The 13,457-nt window shown below is 41.7% G+C and overlaps 1 pseudogene; it reads right to left on the bottom strand.

Moving 5' to 3' along the window:
• Positions 1-705: 705 nt before the first annotated feature.
• On the bottom strand, positions 706-859 carry LOC125158047 (uncharacterized; annotated as a pseudogene).
• Positions 860-13,457: the final 12,598 nt, after the last annotated feature.

The following is a 13,457-nucleotide window of genomic DNA, read 5'->3' as shown; positions in this document are numbered from 1 at the left end:
GATAGGGACACAGATACTGTTGGATATAGAGACACAGAAACACTGATACTTGTCCAGTGGAGAGCCAAATGAAAGTACACATATGCAGGTATTTATAAGGACCCAGATACAGGTACAGATTGAAACAGGGATACAGGTACCTCTCTCTGTACAGATACAAGTACAGATAGAAACACAGATCCAGATATGTTAATGACATAGATACAAGTACATATATAGTTCAGACAGAAGTAAGGATAAACCCAAATACAGATAGAGACTCAGATACAGTGACAAAGACACAATACAATTAAAGATGGAGACCCAATTATAGGTACAGATGGACACACAGACATAGGTGCAGATAGAGAAAGAATACAGGTACACACTGAGACATAGATATATGTACAATAAGAAACACTGATTCCTATACAGATACAGACCCAGATACAGTTACAAATAGAGGGACAGATACAAGTAAAGATAGAGACAAAGATACCAATACTTAGGAGACCCAAATACAGGTGTAGAGAGAAATCCATAGAGCGGCTCAGATATAGACAAAGATACTGCATACACACGTGGGTACAAATAGAAACACAGATTCAGATACAAATAGAGTCATATATACAGGTACATATAGAGATTCAGACACAGGTACAGATAGAGACACAGATACAGGTACTTATTAGATGTAGATACAAGTACCTTTTTTTTTTCTTTAAGCACGAACCCAGTCCCCCACTCCCACAAATGATGCAGTCGAGTTTCCCACACTTGGGGACATCACAGGGGTCAGCACATCTGAAGTGCAATGAATAAGCCTCACCCTGGGAAAACCACCTTCATGATCACAGTATCTCCCCTGCCAGGTAAGTATTAGATACAAGTATCTTACAGATACGGATACAGGTACAGATAGAGATACAGACACTGATATTTATAAAGACATAGATATGTAAGATAGAAACAGAGATACAGGTACAGACTGAGACACAGAAAGAAATACAAGTAGAGACACATTTAGAAGTACTCATAGAGACCCAGATACTGATAGAGCTCAGATACAGGTACAAACAGACACACATATACAGGTACAGATAAAGATACAGATACAGAGAGTGACATAGATGCAAACACAGACAGAGACAGACACAGCTACAGATATAATTCTTCCCCATCACTGACATCAAAACTCAAAGGCAGCTTTAATGGCAACTGGGAGATGTCAAGTGCTAACAGTTGCCAGTATCATCAAACAGCATTTATAAATGCCTTTTAGAATTCTTTGACAGCTATGTTTCCTCTAAATAAGTTCTCACTGGTAATGAGAATTATAAGGACAATTGGCTTTCCCTTTTCACTTTGGCAGCCTGGCAATTCAGAGCCTATGAGACAACCCCTCCTGTCAACGGTATCCCTGATGTTCTGCATATTCATACATTTATTTGCTTTGTTTTGATTTTCTACTGTTGTTTGTGCTTTCTCTAGGCCTGCTTCTCTATTTCTATTGTATTATATTGCAGACATTTTTTAAGCTGTCTCAAATTTCTTTTCAAATGAAGCCAGGTGTCCATCAATGAAATGGAGGCAGCTATACAATACAGTGGTTAGAACAGACAGACCAGGGTCAAATTCCAGCTCTGCCATGTCCTCCGAGCTAAGACCCCACCCCTGTTCCCCCAGAGATGCTTCAGTTTGAAGGGAAAGGCAGCCATCTGGGTAGTGGACTCTGTGTGTATGAGACTGCCGGCCTGGGCTGCCTCTCCCACACTTGCCCTTGATCCTTTGCCTGAGAAGGACTGAGGCCAACAGTACCTATGGGGAACAAAAGGCAATGATTAACAAGGCTCTGGGCAAGCCGACCCGAAGCATGAACCCAGCTCTGTAGCCAGCCACCCAATATAAAAGCCTCAGCTCTTGGCCTCAACCTCCTTTCGCCTTGCCCAGAACCTGTGTGAACTTGACCTGGGCCACAGGCCACAAGGCCAAATCCCAGGCTAATGTGGGTCTGGCTCCAGGTCTCAACTAGGCCCTTCTCCCTTCCCAGCTCAGTTTCCTCACCTAGTCAGCATTGTTCATATGTTTATAAAAAGGAGAAAAAGAGTTTCCTTTTGGTTTCTCCTTCGTACTACAGTAAGAAGTACATGTTCAATGTACGAAGATTTTAAAAATACAGATGACCTTCGGATGCCTGGTGGCTCAGTCCGTTAAGTGACTCTTGATTTCGGCTCAGGTCATGATCTCATGGTTTGTGGGTTCTAGCCCTGCATTAGGCTCTGCACTAACAGCAGACTGCTTGGGATTCTCTGTATCTCTCTCTCTCTCTCTCTCTCTCTGACCCTCCCCTACTCTCTCTTTCTCTCTCTCTCAAAATAAATAAATAGACTTAAAAAAACAGAGATGGCCTTGTGATGAGTACTGGGTGTTGTATTTAAGTGAAGCACTGAATTCTACTCCTGAAACCAAATTGCACTGGATGTTAACTACAATTTAAATGAAACCACTCAAAAAAATACAGATGACCAAAAAGAAAACAGCACCCAGTACTCACCCCCCAAACAGAGCCACAGTTAGTATTTTGCTGTGGGTACTTCCAGCCTTGATTCTACCGATATATATTAGTTGAATCTTGGGAAATTGTTGTTTGGGCTGGGCAAAAATGGTTGAATATCTGCTATCGCATATGGCTTATTCTAATAATACATTTAAATTTCTTTTTAATTTGAGTATAGTTGACACACAATGTTACATTACTTTCTGGTGTACAACATAGTGACTCAACAACTTTATATGTTGTGCTATGCTCAGCACAAGTGTAGCTACCATCTGTCACCACACGACGCTGTTACAATACCATTGACTATGTTCTCTCTGCTGTGCCTTTTATTTTCGTGACTTATTCATTCCAAAACTGGAAGCCTCCAATCATTTATTTATATATAAGCACATATATGTTAATTTCTTTCAAAATAGGATTATATTATACGTATTTATTTATAACATTTCATTTCTTGAAATACATAGTGAACACAGTTCCATTTAATATGGTTAGAATCTATATCCGCATTGTAGAGAATGTCTCAGTATTTCAATGTATAGATATATGATAATTTCTTTAACCAGTTGCCTATTTTTTATTATTTACTATGTCAGCTACCTATGAGTACTAATGAATCACTGCAAACCTTGGTGCCTTAAAATAACAATGATGTGTTATTTCTCATGATTTTGCAGGTAGGCCTGCTGTCCTTCTGCTGGGCTCTCCTGGGCTCCCTCATGAAGCTGCAGACAATCAGGGAAGCTCACTGAGCCTTAGCGTCCAAGGTCTGTATCGCAGGTCAGGCATGGAACATGTAGTGCCCATGTAACTGGACTACTCAGACTCCAGCCCTCCAGAGGTCAAACTGATACAGCATGACCCAAAGCCCCAGGCCCACATAAATGCATTCAGGCAGGATGATCCAAAGGCTCACAGGTTGTCTCTCAGGAGCCAGTGGCAGGCTAGTCTTTTCTTTGGAACATGCAGCCTCTGAGCACCCCAAGCCTACAGGGTAAACCGTTTACTGAATGTGTCTCCCCTTCCAACCCTGGAGGGTGGCATAGTGGCCTAAGGATTCCAAGAGGATGGAAATGGAAACTTCAAGATGTCTCAAGGCCCAGACTTGGAAATCACACAGTATCCTTTCTGATGCATTGCACTGGGCAAGGCAAGTCACAAGTCCAGCCCAGGGTCAAATGGGTGGGAAAATTCACCCTACCGCTTGATGAAGGGAACAGCAATATTACATCGCAAAGGAGGATGGACACAGGGAGGTATAATTCATTGGGAGCGTCATTATAACAACATACCAAGCAAAATCTCTTCTAATTATTTTTGCCATTATAAGCAGAGCCATGATAGTCACCCTTATCTAATAATTTTCCATCGATAATGCACTTTCTTTTTCAACATTTATTGTGAAATATTCCATACATATAAAAAGTATAAAAATAATGTAAAAAGCACGTAGATGTTCTAAGTTTAAAGATTTGTAGACTTAAACCTGTGTATACTTTTCCTTTGCAATTGTAGGTTTTCCATCTGTAGGACACTGTCAAATTCTGACACTTAAATATATTTAATATGTGATTTGGGTATTTCTGGATTCTGCAGCAAAGGAATACAAATGGAAAATCTGTCAACTTTGTGAAATTTTTGACTTGGATAAGTAGTAAGAAGAGAAATTAGAAAAACTGTTTTTTACCTTAATATGGGCATGTTTTTGAATTGGCTATATTTTTTAAAGCACTGTGGAAGTTTGTTTTTAGTAAAAAATCACAATCTTAATTATTCTAAACACACTTTTAAAAGAATATGATGGGATGCACTTATATTTTTGCATGTATGTCAATGGCTTTCTTAGGGTACCCCCCAGGACTATAGTATACGCCCTTTGCACAAATGTTATATGTGTTGCTGAATTGCCTGCCACACATGGTGTCCTAATTTACTCACTCACCCTTCTTTTGCAGCCCCAATACGTGAAGATAATTTTTTGTTTCATTTTGTATTTTTTATTAGGTTGAAGTTTTTGTATATTTAATAATTATTTGCTTTCTTTATTTTTGTGGGTTTTTTATTTGCATTTATTTTTCATTTTTATTTTTTTAACTGATGAACAGATTTTTTTAATTTTTTTTAAATTTTTTAATTTAAATTCAAATTAGTTAATGTACAGCGTAGTCTTGGTTTCAGGAGTAGAACCCAGTGGCTTGTCTCTTAATACAACACCCAGTGCTCATCCCCACAAGTGCCTTCCTTAATACCCATCACACATTTAGCCCATCCTCCCTCCCACCTCTCTTACAGCAGCCCTCAGTTTGTTCTCTATATTTAAGAGTCTCTTATGGTTTGCCTCCCTGTGTTTTTGTCTTATTTTTCCTTCCCTTCCCCCGTTCATCTGTTGTGTTTCTTAAATTCCACATGAGTGAATCTATGATATTTGTCTTTCTCTGACTGACTTTTTAAAAAAATATTTATTTATTTATTTTTGAGAGAGAGAGAGAGAGAGAGAGAGAAACAGTGTGAGTAGAAGAGGTATAGAGAGAGAGGGAGACAGAATCTGAAGCAGGCTCCAGGCTCTGAGCTGTCAGCACAGAGCCCGACACCGGGCTCGAACTCATGAACCACGAGATCATAACCTGAGCCGAACTCGGACACTTAACCAACTGAGCCACCCAGGCGCCACAACTCTGACTTTTTTAATCATTCTGTAATTGTGGGGTTTGTCTTTTGCCTATCGCTATTGGTAATTCTTTTATATTAAGGATATTAACTGGCTATCTGTCCATTTCGGACTTAAGAAATATGTCAAGATGCATGAGGAAGGTATGATGCAGTTGTTCTTAAGCCCATTTTATAGATGGGGAAAGTGAGACTCAGAAAAGAGAATGCTCATAGTGACATAGTAAGTTCGTGCAGAAGCTGAGGGAGGAATCCAGGCTTCTGTCTCCCAGCCCAGATCACTTCCTCAGCACCACAGGCCTTTTTACAGCACTGACATTCTAGAAGGAGAGGTGACCTTCATGGGAGTCTGAACTGAAGCTTGGAGCTTAGCCCCAAAAGCCCCATCCTCGAAGGGGAACAGAAACAACATTACTGGGGGAGGGGGCCAGTCCCAGCAGACACTGGGCTTTCCACTGCCACTGGCCACAGTGAGACAGTGGGTTTAAGGAAACAAGTGGACTGGCTGAAGGTCAAAGCTTGTAAAACTGGAAAAGAAAAGACCTATTATTTCTTCCCTCCCCTGGCAACCCCACTGGGGCTAAGCATACTTTGCACCTGGTTTGCAGAGGTCAAAGGGTTCGGAGGAGAAATCCATTTATCTTTACTTTTCTCAAGTAACTGTGGTTAACCTGTCACCAGGCAGAAGACCTTGCTCTACCAGATCAGGGCACCTGCTACTGTGGGTCAAATCCAGCTTTCGGCGGCCGCACCCTGTTTATCCATCAACATGAAGCTCTGGCTTGTTCTTTGCTAAGCGACAGCCAGCGGGTGCTTGCCCTTCCCCCTCAAGACAGTCCTTGCTGCATGCTCCTTTGCTTGAGAAGAGTGCAAAGGGAAGAATGTTCTATTTTTTCCATAATGTGCACAACAGGAAGGATCCTGCCCGGCCCACAGCTCCAGCACTAACATCTGTGAGACTTCAGATAGCTCCCCACCCTCTTGGGACCTCATCTTCCCCCTCTGAATGGTAAGGATTTGGACTTGATGCTCCCACAGGGTCCTGCTAGGCCTCCTATCTGGGATCTCTCTGTTTACTATGCCAGGATGTTTGAGTACCCATTTCGGGTATAGCCAAGACCCCCTCTGTAGGAAAGTCCTCGGCGTCAAGAAGGCCTTCAATGGAACAGGCAGAGGACAGGTGCCGTAAGGTGATGTGAGAGGACCCAATAAGATTTCCAGGGTTTGGTGGCAGCAACAGAAACTGACCCAAACAAACCAAGAGCCCCAGAGTAGGGCCAGGGCCAGCTCCTCAGAACTAAGACTGACTTTCATGCTTCTCTACTGGGAGAACCCTCCCTTCCATGGAGGTGGTAGAGATGCATGGGAAGTAAAAAGTACATGAAAAGATGTTCAACGTCATTAGCCATTACAACAACGCAAATCAAAACCACCGAGAGACCACTTACCGCCTACTAGGATGACAATAATCAAAAAGGTAGAGTGTAACAAGCGCTGGCGAAGGTGTGTTGAAATGAGAACACTCATGCGTTGCTGATGGGGATGTAAAATGGTGCAGCCACTGTGGGAAACATTTCTGTGGTTCTTCAGTAAGTGACACATAGAATTAGCATATGGCCCAGCAATTCCACTCCTAGGTATAGACCCAAAGACAATTGAAAGCATATGTGCACAAAAACTTGTACACACATATTTGTAGTAACATTATTGATAATAGCCAAAAAGTGCAAACAGCCCAAATTTCCATCAATTGACGAGTGCATAAACATGATGTGGTGTACCTACACATTCGTAAAAAGGGATGGTGTGCTGATACACACTGAAAACATAAAAGACCACACACAACATGATTCAGTTCATATGAAATGTCCAGAAGATGCCTACAGAGAAACACAGAAAGTCAATTAGTACATGTGTTATACTTTACAATGAAACAACAAACCTGAAAAGAATAGCTTGGCTTGGGCAGGGCAAAAGATTTTGTTCTCATTAGAGTCTCACACCAGTCCTGTGAGAAAAGACTTGGAAAGGAAAAATAAAATAAATAAAGCTTAAATATACAACCTAAAAATTTATGGTAAAGAAAATTCCTGTGTGGTTACCATCGGAGTCAAGAAATAGAAAATTGGAAGCACCCAGAAGATCTTGTAGGAGTTTGCTAGGGCTGTCATAACAAAGTACCACATACTGGGTGTCTTAAACAACAGAAATTAATTAATTAATTTATTGATTGATTGATTTATTTCCTCACAGTTCTAGAAGTTGATCTCAAGATCAAGGTTTCAGCAGGTTCAGTTTCTTCTGTGGCCTCTCTCCTTAGCTTGTAGACAGTCTTCTCCCTGGGGCCTCACATGATTCCCCCCCCCCCACCAGACCTCTTGGTGCATGTCTGTGTCCTAATCTCTTTTCATTATAAGGACACCAGCCATATTGAATTAGGGCCCATCCTAATGACTCATTTTAACTTAAAGACCCTAGCTCCAAATATGGTCACAATCTGAGGTACTAGGGGTGGTGATTTCAATATATGAATGGGTGGGGGGTGGGGAACACAACGTAGCTCATAACACCCCTCATAGTAACAACCTTATTTCATCCCCCACCAGAGGTAAACACTATTTTGACTTTTATAGTATCGACTACTTGCTTTTCTTTATAATTGAGCCATCTGTGTCCATCTCTAAACAACAGAGTTTAGTTTTGCCTGTTTATGAATTTTGTATAAATTGAATCACACAGCTTCTTTCACTCAGACAATGCCTGTGAGATTCATCCATGTTGCCGTGGATATCGCTGAAGTTCATTCGTTTCCACTGTATGAAGATATCACAAATCATTTATCCATTCTGCTGTTGATGGACATTTGGCTTGTTTCCACTTTTGTGAATTGCGGGTGAATTGCGGTTGTTTCCGCTCTGTGCTCATTACAAACAGCCTGTTGTTGCTTGCAGTCCCTTTCTTGGCCCTCATGTGCCTGCCCTTGTGTAGAGAGCACATGTAATTTGCTAAGTGATGCTAAACCATGTTTCAAACTGGTGCTACTGACATAGACTCCCATGAGCAGCCCAGAAGTTCCACTTCCTCCACATCTTCCTCAATCCTTAGAATTGTCAGACTTGTTCATTTCAGCCAATCTCCTGAGTGTCTTATGGTAACTCATTGTGATTAAAAGTTTTGTGAAGTAATTGTTCCAACCTTTTGCTCATCTGTCTGACTTTTTCTTATTAATTTGTCAGCATACTTTATATATTCTGGATGCAAGCCCTTTGCATTTATATGTATTGCAAATATCTTCTCCCACTTGGTGGTTTGCCTTTTCATGTCTTTTGATGATGATGTCTATTGCAATTTATCAGCCTTTTATGGTTAGTGGTTGTTACGTGTGTCTTGATTCCAAAGTATTTCCCTATCTTATTTTATGAAGACATTTTCCAATATTATGTTCTAAACATGTTACTGGTTTACCTTTTAGCCTTAGGTCTACAATCCACCCTGAATTGGTTTTTGTGTGTGGTGCCAGGCAGGGCTTTAACTTCATCTTTTCATACGGACCTCTCACTGTCCTAGCACTCTTACACATTTGTCCTAGCACAGTGACACACTTGTCATAGATCAAGTGTCCATGTATGCTCTTGGTGGGGTCTGGACTGTGACTCTTTGTCCTAAGCTCTCAGCTGTTCCTTCTAGTTCAGCCAACCCCAAACAACCCAGGGCAAAAGCAGTTCCAAGTGTCAGGCTCACCTCTCTCGATTCCCCACTCTCCCAGGTATTGGCTTGGTATTCTATTTCACTATCTAGTTAGCTCATTGATGCTTCTTTTAAATTTTCTCTTAATGTTTATTTATTTATTTTTTGCGAGAGAGCATGAGAGCAGGGGTGGGGCAGAGACACAGGGAGAGAGAGAAAGAATCCCAGGCAGGCTCTGTGCTGCCAGCACAGAATCCTGGCACGGGGCTTGAACCCACAAACCACGTGAGCATGACCTGAACTGAAACCAAGAGTTGGACGCTTAACCAACTGAGCCACCCAGGCGCTCCAGCTCATTGATGCTTTTAAAGTGATATTTTAAAATATTTTGTCCACTTTTTGACACAGGAGGTTTGGTTCAAATTACCTAGTCTTCAGTGATCAGACATCAAAGTCCAGAACACTTCCTTTTCCTTGATTAAAAAAAAAAAACTTTTTTAGTAAGAGATAATGAACATACAATAAAGTGTATGAAGTCTTATAACCTTAACTGTACCCCTAGACGCATTTGTATGTTTGTATGCACCTGTATATCCATCATTCACATCAAGACTGAATGTTTGCAGCACCCCAAAAGATGTCCTCATGTCCCTTCCCAGTACCCCATTCCCAAGAATATCCACTATTACTATCCACTATTTTTGCCTATTTTGAGCTTCATATAAATGGAATCATTTGATATGTATTCTTTTTGTGTCTGAGTGTTTTCTTTCAACATTATGTCTGCAAGATTCACTCATGTCATTGCGTATACCTGCATTTCATTACCTTTCATTATCACACGATATTCCACTGGATGAATATACCACAGTTAATTTTCTCTTTCTTCTGTTGACAAGCATGTGTGGTGTTTCCAGTTTGGGGCTGTTATGAATAGTGCCATCATGAACATCTTGTTCATGGCTTGTGGGTCTGGAGCCATTTCTACTGGTACACACACGTAGGAGTGGAATTACTGCATTGTAGGGTATGCCCATGTTTCGGGTTATTTTACAATTAGTATCTTTCCCAGTTTTATTTAAATAGCATTGACATACAGCACTGGGTAAGTATAAGGTGTGCAGCGTAGGGGCACCTGGGTGGTTCAGTTGGTTAGGCATCCAACCTTTGGTTTTGGCTCAGGTCATGAGCTCACAGTTTCATGGGTTCGAGCCCCGTGCTAGGCTCTGCACTGGTAGTGCGGAGCTTGCTTGGGATTCTCTGTCACCCTCTCTCTCTGCCCCTCCCCTGCTCTCTAGCTCTCTTTCAAAAATAAATAAACATTAAAAAAGATAAGAAACATTAAAAAAAAGGTGTGCAGTATAGTGACTTGACTGACATATATTGTGAAATGAGTTTAGTTAACATCCATTATCTCACACAGATACCAAAACGAGGCGGGGGTGGGGGAGGGATGCTTCTTTCCTTGTGATAACTTTTAGTATCTACTCTCTTAACAACTTTCAAATATAGCAAATGCTTCGTTTTCATAAACACTACCAAGCAGCTTTTCACAATGAATCTACCAATTTATACTCTTACCAGCAATGTCGTCTGTCTTTTTTATTTTAGCCATTCTGGTGGGTGTGCACTGGTAACTGATTGTAACTTTAACTTGCATTTCCCTGTTGGCTAATGAGCATCTTTTCACGTGCTTATTGGCCATCCTGACTTTTTTTTTTTTTACGGTAGTCCTTTAATTTCCTTTATATAATCTGTTAATGATTATTTCTGTCTTTAAGCTTTTTAGTTTTTCTTGGGTCAATATTGGTACTTTATATTTTGCTAGGAAATCATCTTTTTTCCTCGACTCTTTCAAATGTATTGTCATAGAGTTTCTGTAACAGCTTTATTGAGATATACACGTGCCATACAATTCACCCATTTAAAGTGCACAGTTTGAGGCACCTGGGTGGCTCAGTCGGTTAAGTGTCCAACTCTTGATCTCAGCTCAGGTCTTGATCTCAGGGTGGTGAGTTTGAGCCCTGCATTGGGCTCTGAGCTGGGCATGAAGCCTACTTTAAAAAATAAAAATAAAAAATAGGGGCACCTGAGTGGCTCAGTCAGTTAAGTGTTTGACTTCGGCTCAGGTCCTGATCTCGCAGTTTGTAGGTTCAAGCCCCATGTCAGGCTCTGCGCTGACAGTGTGGACCCTGGTTGGGATTCTCTCTCTCCCTCTCTCTCTTTCTGCACCCTCCACTTGTGTGCTCTCTCTCTCTCAAAATAAATAAATAAACTTTAAAAATGAGCCAAGTGTCTAAGAATATTCAAAATGGCCTTTAAAAATAAAAAATACAAATGAAAAATAAAGTGCACAGTTACATGGGTTTTAGCATACAGAGTTGTGCAACCATCACCACTGTCTGATTTTAGAACATTTTAATTACCTGTCCCCTAAAACCCCATTAGCAATCACTCCCCCCATTTCCCCCAGACCCCCATTTCTCAGACCCAGGACATTCAAATGTCTATCCATGGGAGAAAATACATAATCTACAGTATATATACACAATGAAATGCAGTAGTCAAAATGAATGAACTAAAGCAACACAATGTGCATGACTCCTTGTGATGCAATTTTGTGTGAAAAAAATAAGCATTAAAAGATGCATATAGAGGGGTACCTGGGCAGCTCAGTGGGTTAAGCGTCCGATTTTGGCTCAGGTCATGACCTCACGGTTGTTGGGTTCAAGCCCTACATCAGGCTCTGTGCTGACAGCTCAGAGCCTGGAGCATGCTTTGGATTCTGTGTGTGAGTGTCTCTCTCTCTGCCCCTCCCCCTCTTGGCACTCTGTCTGTCTCTCTCTCTCTCTCTCTCTCAAAAATAAACATTTATTTTAAAAATTAAAAACAGAGGCATATAGAATGGTAGTACCTCTTTGTAAATTTAAATGCAACTGAAATTTTCTGACGTGGCTCTCAATGATTTCCACCTCCTGGTATTCATGCCCTTGTGTAATCTCCTCCCTTTGAGCGAGGGCTGGGCCTAGTAACTTGTTTCTAATAAATCTAACGTGGCAATTGTGATGGGATTTCACTGCTGAGATTAGGTTCCAAAGAAACTGTGACCTCTGCGTTGCTCACACACCCTCTCTCCCTGGCCCTTCTCACTTGCTCTTCCTGAATGAATCAGGCGTCCATGTTGTATGCTGCCCCGTGGAGAGGCGCATGTGACAATGAACGGAGGGCAGCTTCCAACCAACAGTGGGAAACTAACCACTGCTTAGAATCATGTGAGTGAGCTTGGAAGCTATCCTCCTCCGCACAAGACTGGAGGTGACTGCTACCCTCGCCAAGACCTTGCACCAGAGCCTCCAGCCAAGTGGTCTGGATTCCTGACCCAAAGAGCCAGGAGATAATAAAAGTTGTTATATTTCAAGCCACTAAAGTCTGGGGTAACTTGTTATGCAGCAACACATAACGAATATACGTCTCATTAAAGCAAACTGCTTGTGAGAAACAAGCCAAAGAAAAGGAAAGAGAAGAGAAGAGAAGAGGAGAAGAGAAGAGAAGAGAAGAGAAGAGAAGAGAAGAAAAAAAAGAAAAGGGGCGCCTGGCTGGCTCAGTCGATTGAGTGTCCGGCTCTCGATTTCGGCTCACGTCACGACCGGGTCATGGGATCGAGCTCTGTGTAGCGCTCTGTGTTGAACGTGGAGCTTGCTAGGGCTTCTCTCTCTCCCCCTCCTCTGCCCCTCTACCCAGCTCACGCTATCTTGCTGTCTAAAATATAAAATAATAATAATAATAATAATAAAGCAAACTGCTTGCAGTTCCCTGGTACTCACTATGCTGCTTCTTTGCTCTGGGCTTTTGTGTGTGCTAGTCCCTCTTCCTATCCCTCTTCATTTAGGTAACTGCTCGGTTTAAACAAATAGCTCCAGCTCCCCTCCTCCAGGAAGACTTCCCTAATTGGGCGCTGCCTAAATTGCCCCTCCTCCTGACTCCCTAGGAGCCCCCTGCTGACTTCTATTAGCCCAGTTACTGTATTTCAATTGCCTGTTTACTTAACTCTGCCGCCATGTGCCTTCATTTCCATAGCCTCAGCCTCTAGTGGGATACTTGGTACTTAGCACGCATTTCAATAGGCAGGGTGGGTAATCACACAGATTTTGGAGTCAGCGGACATCAGTTTAAATCTACCCCCAACTATCTGTGTAACGTAACACAGGTCACTTAGCCTCTCTAGAACCTAGACCTTCTTACTCCTGGAGTAAGGAGGCGGTGAGCAGCCCCACAAAGTGCATTCCAGGCACTGCGCTAAGTATTTGATGTTCCCGCTACAGTCCCGTGCGGGCTCTTAGTCTTAGCATGATCTCCAATATCTAAATCAAGGTAGAAACTTTGGGGATTATGCTACTCAATCGGCTGCTTTTATTTCATAAATTAAATATACGCAGAAGAGGGTTTCTTGATATAGAAGTTAAAAGCAGTTCCAGCACAAGAGGATTAAAACAATTATGGCTAGCCCAATATTTTTAAGTGACATATTTCAGCCTTCTGCTAATGTTTCATCACTGAAATATCA

Source organism: Prionailurus viverrinus, chromosome X (genome assembly GCF_022837055.1).
Source record: "Prionailurus viverrinus isolate Anna chromosome X, UM_Priviv_1.0, whole genome shotgun sequence".
Classification (NCBI taxonomy): domain Eukaryota; kingdom Metazoa; phylum Chordata; class Mammalia; order Carnivora; family Felidae; genus Prionailurus; species Prionailurus viverrinus.
This window is presented reverse-complemented; position numbering and strand designations above follow the sequence as displayed.